This window comes from Lucilia sericata, unplaced genomic scaffold (genome assembly GCF_015586225.1).
Source record: "Lucilia sericata isolate MDLA Ls3-8-SP2 unplaced genomic scaffold, ASM1558622v1 Contig003763F_arrow, whole genome shotgun sequence".
Taxonomy (NCBI): domain Eukaryota; kingdom Metazoa; phylum Arthropoda; class Insecta; order Diptera; family Calliphoridae; genus Lucilia; species Lucilia sericata.
This window is the reverse complement of record NW_023997019.1, coordinates 7802-15602: the sequence shown is the minus strand read 5'-3', so window position 1 is coordinate 15602 and position 7801 is coordinate 7802.

The window sequence follows — 7801 nt, the reverse complement described above, 5'->3', positions numbered from 1 at the left end:
ATATAAACAACAATTCATTTTTTATTATTGACGTTTTCCTGCTAAATTTCATTTGCTTAAACTTATTTCTTTAGTGTTTGTTGAGTTTTTTTAAACGCCAGCTTAAGTTAATTATAGTTGAAACAAAAAAAAAAACCCAAATAATACGATTATCTGGTCTATCATTATCTAAATCTTAACAATCGTCGAAAAAATCAACATCCGTAAGCCGTCGTCATCACCACCACCATCACCATCATCGTCATCATTTTCTTTGACAGCCCACTGTTAAGCCAGCCTTATTTATTTTCAAAATTTTCAAATTGTTGAAAGAGAGTTTTCAGTTTGATTTTATATTTTCCACAGGATTATACTGAATAAAAAAGTTTTTTAATGGTTTGCGCAATAAAATGTCAAATCAATTTTGCTTTTCATTATATAGTTTTGTATGTTTATTCTTTTTCGCTTTTTTGATTTGTCGGATTTATTTTAGTGATTGATATGCATGAAGTACTCATTCGCTAAATCCAAACAAAAATGTCTAGAAATTGTTAAATAACCAGCCAGCCAGTACCACTAGTCATATAGATTCAGTTAGTCAGTCATTTATTTATCTATCTCACAGTCAGGGAGTAGAAAAATGAACAAAAAAAAAAAAAAAACAAAGTTGTGTATCAATGTGAAACCTTTAACTAGTAACCAGACTTAAAACTAACAACCTGCTGCTGTTGGTAACAGCTTAAAAATAATGAAAAGTTATGAAATTGAAAACGAAAACAGACAGTGAAAAAAGAAGGGATCTCAATTCTTCAAATGACATGACCAATCGTTTTAGCAGACAAACATTAAAAAGAGGGAATACACTCATGAAAAAATATTTAGTTTGTGTAAATGTTTACAAGAAACAAAATCGCTAATTGTCGCTTCAACTAACTAATTCTTTTTAGTTCTAGTTTAGTTCTAATTCAGTTCTAGTTCAGTTCTAGTTCACTTCTAGTTCAGTTCTAGTTCAGTTCTAGTTCAGTTCTAGTTCAGTTCTAGTTCAGTTCTATTCAGTTCTATTTAGTTCTAGTTCAGTTCTAGTTCAGTTCTAGTTCAGTTCTAGTTCAGTTCGTTCAGTTCTAGTTCAGTTCTAGTTCAGTTCTAGTTCAGTTCTAGTTCAGTTCTAGTTCAGTTCTAGTTCAGTTCTAGTTCAGTTCTAGTTCAGTTCTAGTTCAGTTCTAGTTCAGTTCTAGTTCAGTTCTAGTTCAGTTCTAGTTCAGTTCTAGTTCAGTTCTAGTTCAGTTCTAGTTCAGTTCTAGTTCAGTTCTAGTTCAGTTCTAGTTCAGTTCTAGTTCAGTTCTAGTTCAGTTCTAGTTCAGTTCTAGTTCAGTTCTAGTTCAGTTCTAGTTCAGTTCTAGTTCAGTTCTAGTTCAGTTCTAGTTCAGTTCTAGTTCAGTTCTAGTTCAGTTCTAGTTCAGTTCTAGTTCAGTTCTAGTTCAGTTCTAGTTCAGTTCTAGTTCAGTTCTAGTTCAGTTCTAGTTCAGTTCTAGTTCAGTTCTAGTTCAGTTCTAGTTCAGTTCTAGTTCAGTTCTAGTTCAGTTCTAGTTCAGTTCTAGTTCAGTTCTAGTTCAGTTCTAGTTCAGTTCTAGTTCAGTTCTAGTTCAGTTCTAGTTCAGTTCTAGTTCAGTTCTAGTTCAGTTCTAGTTCAGTTCTAGTTCAGTTCTAGTTCAGTTCTAGTTCAGTTCTAGTTCAGTTCTAGTTCAGTTCTAGTTCAGTTCTAGTTCAGTTCTAGTTCAGTTCTAGTTCAGTTCTAGTTCAGTTCTAGTTCAGTTCTAGTTCAGTTCTAGTTCAGTTCTAGTTCAGTTCTAGTTCGTTCTAGTTCAGTTCTAGTTCAGTTCTAGTTCAGTTCTAGTTCAGTTCTAGTTCAGTTCTAGTTCAGTTCTAGTTCAGTTCTAGTTCAGTCTTCAGTTCTAGTTCAGTTCTAGTTCAGTTCTAGTTCAGTTCTAGTTCAGTTCTAGTTCAGTTCTAGTTCAGTTCTAGTTTAGTTCTAGTTCAGTTCTAGTTCAGTTTTTAGTTCAGTTCTAGTTCAGTTTTTAGTTCAGTTCTAGTTCAGTTCTAGTTCAGTTCTAGTTCAGTTCTAGTTCAGTTCTAGTTCAGTTGTAGTTCAGTTCTAGTTCAGTTCTAGTTCAGTTCTAGTTCAGTTCTAGTTCAGTTCTAGTGCAGTTCGCAGTAGATTTTCCTCGACTTCTATTGACTAAATCTGATGGTGAAAAACTAAACAAAATACGCATTGGATCAACCATGAGACTGCCATTTTGGGAAAGTTGTTGGGAATATAAACTTTTGTGATTTTTTTAACAAAATTTACACATTTGAAAAAAGACATGATGGCAACAAACACATTGTGTGTGGCTCAAAACAACATGTGAAAAGGAGGTGCAACAGTATTGCACTCAACGTTGCATTGTCCGCTTGTGTGTTTGTTCATGCGTCCGTCCAACATCTATGCTTGTCTACATGATGATTGACATTGTTGGATTAAGATGTTGTTATTTTTGTGATTAGATGAGAAAAAGCGAAAAAAATGGACTGAAAAACTAAATTGTATAAAATTGACAACTATTCGGTGGCAAGTATAGACTCACATGCACACACACATGTACGCAGGTTAATCAACACTGTTTTTGGTCGATCGGGTGTAAATTGATTAGCGAGTGAGTTGAGAGTGAGAAAAAAATTAAAAAAGGCAAAAATGACACAAATACAATACAAATATGGTTTGAATTTAAGCGCCAATTGTCACTAAACTACAAAATGTAGAGAATATTAACCAAAATAAGAGATGATAATGAAGACGATGATGGAGGTGGTGGAGGAGGATGTGTTTTGGTGTATCAGTTACAAGGAGTCAATTGCAAATACAGCAGTTGATATTGATACTTGTGACAATGAGGAGGCCGGTGATTGTTTTGATTTTTTTTTTAGTTAAAATTTTTGTTATTGATGCAGTTGCTGTAAACGTTGCATGCTGTTGTTGTTTGGTTAATGTTGCTGGTTTGGTAGTGTTGACATACCAACATGTAGGTTGCTTATTGAGTTTGAATTGTATTAAAGTATGTGACATTTCAACATGTGGCAAATAATAATGAGGCACGTCTTAAAACACATCACACATATGGCTAAAAGTCATATAAGTGCAAAAAAAAAGGATGTGTCTGCTGCTGCTGCTTTTGTGGCAACAATTGTTTGTTGCTTTTATACAGGTTGCCAAATAATTGGGGAGGTGTGTTGTAGTTGCTGTGTGTGAATTGATGAGATCTAGTTGTAAGTTTAAGGTTTATTTTTGGTATAGGGCAATTAAGGTTTTACAATTATTGTGGGAATTAACAATTTTCTCCATATTGGAGGCAACAACAACAGTATTTAAAAAACAATTTGGTATTTGTAAGTTTACGTTTTGTTTTATGTCTGCCGATAATCCTTGTTGCAATTTTTTCTACATTTCCCTCTCTCTCTCCCTCTCTCTGTGTTTTTTCTTTCACTTATAGTTTTATAAGATCAAACCTAAATTAGTGCAATTTTCGCAAAGTATGTTATGAATGTAATGTTTGTTGTAGTTGTTCTTGTTTTTTTTTTGTGTACTTTACCTTTTTTTGTACCCATTGCCTGTATAAGATGTTGTCAGATCAAAAATTAAAACAAAGAGAGAAAAAAAGTGAAAGAAAAGATCATGTGTATGGAATATTTTTTGTACTTGTTGGCCACATTCCTGGTTAAAGACAAAACGACGTACCAAAAAAAAAAAAAAGCAAACGTATCGTCAGAGAAAAAAACTTTCTGATCGAAACATAGTGATAATGTTGCAACAACAACAATAGCTACAATAACATTAAGACAACTATGCAATACTGCGTTGGATTATCCTGAAGTTTAAAATAACTCTCAGCATTTCACATTTAACACACACCAACAATGTATGTATGATAAAGAGCAGAGAGTGGAAGGAATGGATTCATTAGCACAAAGAATGACGGACAACATTGTTGAAGGAATTCAATTAAAAAGGTACAGATTTGTGCAAAATTTACATTTTCGAGTAAAATTTACATTTTAAAGTAAAATGTACATTTCAGTGTAAAATTTACATTTCAACGTTAAATTTACATTTAAGTGTAAAATTTATATTTTAGTGTAAAATTTACATTTTAGTGTAAAATTTACATTTTAGTGTAAAATTTACATTTTAGTGTAAAATATACATTTTAGCGTAAAATTTACATTTTAGTGTAAAATTTACATTTTAGTGTAAAATTTACATTTTAGTGTAAAAATTACATTTTAGTGTAATAAATACATCTAAGTGTAAAAATTTCCTTTTAGTGTAAAATATACATTTAAGTGTAAAATTTATGTTTTAGTGTAGAATTTACATTTTAGTGTAGAATTTACATTTTAGTGTAGAATTTACATTTTTGTGTAAAATTTACCTTTTATTGTAAAATTTACTTTTTAGTGTAAAATTTACATTTTAGTGTAAAATTACATTTTAGTGTAAAATTACATTTTAGTGTAAAGTTAACATTTTAGTGTAAAATTTTCTTTTTAGTGTAAAATTTACATTTTAGTGTAAAATTACATTTTAGTGTAAAGTTAACATTTTAGTGTAAGATTAAAATTTTTGACCAAATGTAGAGAATAAATGTACATTTTAATGTAAAATTTATAATATTGTGTAGTTTATATTTTAGTATAAAATTAAAATTAACATTTTAGTGTAAAATTTTCTTTTTAGTGTAAAATTTACATTTTAGTGTAAAATTTACACTTTAGTGTAAGATTTACATTTAGTGTAAAATTTATATTTTAGTGTAAAATTTACATTTTAGTGTAAAATTTATATTTTAGTGTAAAATTTACATTTTAGTGTAAAATTTACATGTTAGTGTAAAATTAACATTTCAGTGTAAAATTTGCATTTTAACGAAGAATTTACATTTCAGCGTAAAATTTACATTTTAGCGTAAAATTTACATTTTAATGTAAAATTTTCTTTTTAGTGTAAAATTACATTTTAGTGTAAAATTTACAATTTAGTGTAAAGTTAACATTTTGTGTAAAATTAAAATTTTTGACAAAATGTAGAGAATAAATTTACATTTTAGTGTAAAATTTATAATCTTGTGTAAAGTTTATATTTTAGTATAAAATTTACATTTTAGTGTAAAATTTATATTTTAGTGTAAAATTTATATTTTGGTGTAAAGTTAACATTTTAGTGTAAAATTTCCATTTTAGTGTAAACTTTACATTTTAGTGTAAAATTTATATTCTTGTGTAAAGTTTACATTTTAGTGTAAAATTTACATTTTTGAGTAAATTTTACATTTAAGTGCAAAATTTACATTTAGTATAAAATTAACATTTTGTGTAAAATTTCACATTTTAGAGTAAAATTAAAATTTTGGTGTAAAATTTGCATTTTGCTTTTAATTTTATGTACATTTAAGTGTAAAATTTTTGTTTCAAACATTTTGATCGTGTTCCTTTAATATCCTGTGCCCATTTTCGCATTGTCGTAAGTAAAACGAGAATATGCGGTATGTGCGAGTATGTAACCTTTAACAGTCAAATTGTAAAATTAAACTTAGTTGGAGTAGTAGAAGTAAAAGAATAATGAAGAATATGAGAATGAGATATGTACTATGTATGTATGATGATGGTGAGGATGATCATGCAGCGGCTGGAGTAACAAAAACAACAACAGCAGCAGCAGCTTATAATAATGACAATGATTCGCATGACGTTGGCTTGAAAGTTAGTCAGTCAGTTAGTAAGTGAGTGAATGAGTGTGTGTGTGTCTGTGAGGGCAGTAAAGGGAAAATGATGTGCAACTTTTTTTGTTATTGTAATTGTTGGTGTTTGTGGTATTTTAAGATGATGTGTATAGTTTGGACAACAACTACAACTTACAATAAGAATGAGAATGACGACGATAGTCATGATGATGAGAACGACGATGATGCTGATGATGGTGCAGATGTTGGTTTGCTGATTTCATATTTACTTATTGTGTCGTCGTCGTGTGTTATTTGCACGATTAAATTGATCACCCGTGTACGTACGTACGCATCACCAAACGTATGGACGTATACATATATAAAATATCCATACGCCTGCCTTTTTGCCTCCTGATCGAGCTTACAATCAAGCGGAGTTCTACCTAGTCTGCTACGTGCTTTTGAGGATTTACACGAACAGGTTCATATGCTGGTTCCATGGTGCATGGAACTAAGCAGCACGCAAAAAAAATAAATGCAAAAATAAAGGCTTTAAATTCACGCTTAACATTGTCAGTTGTTCACATCACTAAATAAATTTCATTGAGCTTCCCATTCCTGGCAATGAGTGATGTTTACCTTTATGTGGAGTTTTTTTCTTTTGGTTTTTGTTTTAGTAGATATAAATATATTGGTTCCTTGTACTCCATTCCATACTCCATACTGTTCTACTGACACCATCATCATCATCGGCAGCATTATTTTTATCGTTTTAACTATCGTTACGTTTTCGAACAATATTGGTCGAACTGGGTTGGTACTACCATGTAAAATTCACATTTTAGTGTAAAATTACTCAATTTAAATTTTAGGGTAAAATTTGCATATCAAAGTAAATTTTACCTTTTAGATTTATGTTTTAGTGTAAAATTTACGTTTTAAAACAGGATTTACATGTTAAAGTAAAATTTACAATTTAAAGTCAAATTTACACTTTAAAGTAAAATTTACATTAAAAGGTGTAAAATTCACATTTTGGTGTAAAATCTATTTTAGTGTAAAATTTACTTTTTAATGTAAAATTTACATTTTAGCGTAAAATTTACATTTTAGTGTAAATTTCACATTTTAGTGTAAATTTTACGTATTAGTGTAAAATTTACGTTTCAGTCATAATACGTTTTAGTATAATATTTACATTTAAGTGAAAAAATTTAATTTTTGAGTGTAAAAATACATTTCAGTATAAAAATTACTTTCGAGTGTAACTTTCTCCGTTTTACTGTGAAATTTATAATTTAGTGTAAAATTGACATTTTAGTGTAATATATACATTTCAATGTAATATTAACATTTTAGTGTAAAATTTCCATTTCAGTAAAAAATTTACATTTTATTGTAAAATTACATTCATTGTAAAATTTACATTTTAGTGTAAAATTACATTCAGTGTAAAATTTACATTTAAGTGTAAAATTTTAATATTAGTGTAAAAATTACTTTCTAGTGTAAAATTTACTTTTTAGTGTAAAATTTACATTTAAGTGAAAAATTTTTATATTAGTGTAAAAATTACTTTTTAGTGTAAAATTTACATTTTAGTGTAAAATTTACATTTTAGTGTAAAATTTACATTTTAGTGTAAAACTTACATTTTAGTGTAAAATTTACATTTGAGTGTAAACTTTACATTTTAGTGTAAGCTTTACATTTTAGTTTAAAATTTACATTTAAGTGTAAAATTACATTCAGTGTAAAATTTACATTTAAATGTAAAATTTTAATATTAGTGTAAAAATTACTTTCTAGTGTAAAATTTACATTTCAGTGTAAAATTACATTCAGTGTAAAATTTATATTTTACTTTTTTAGTGTAAAATTTACATTTTAATGTAAAATTTTTATATTAGTGTAAAAATTACTTTCTAGTGTAAAATTTACTTTTTAGTGTAAAATTTACATTTGAATGATGAATATACATTTTAGTGTAAAATTTACATTTTAGTGTAAAATTTACTTTTTAGTGTAAAATTTACATTTTAGTGTAAAATTTACTTTTTAGT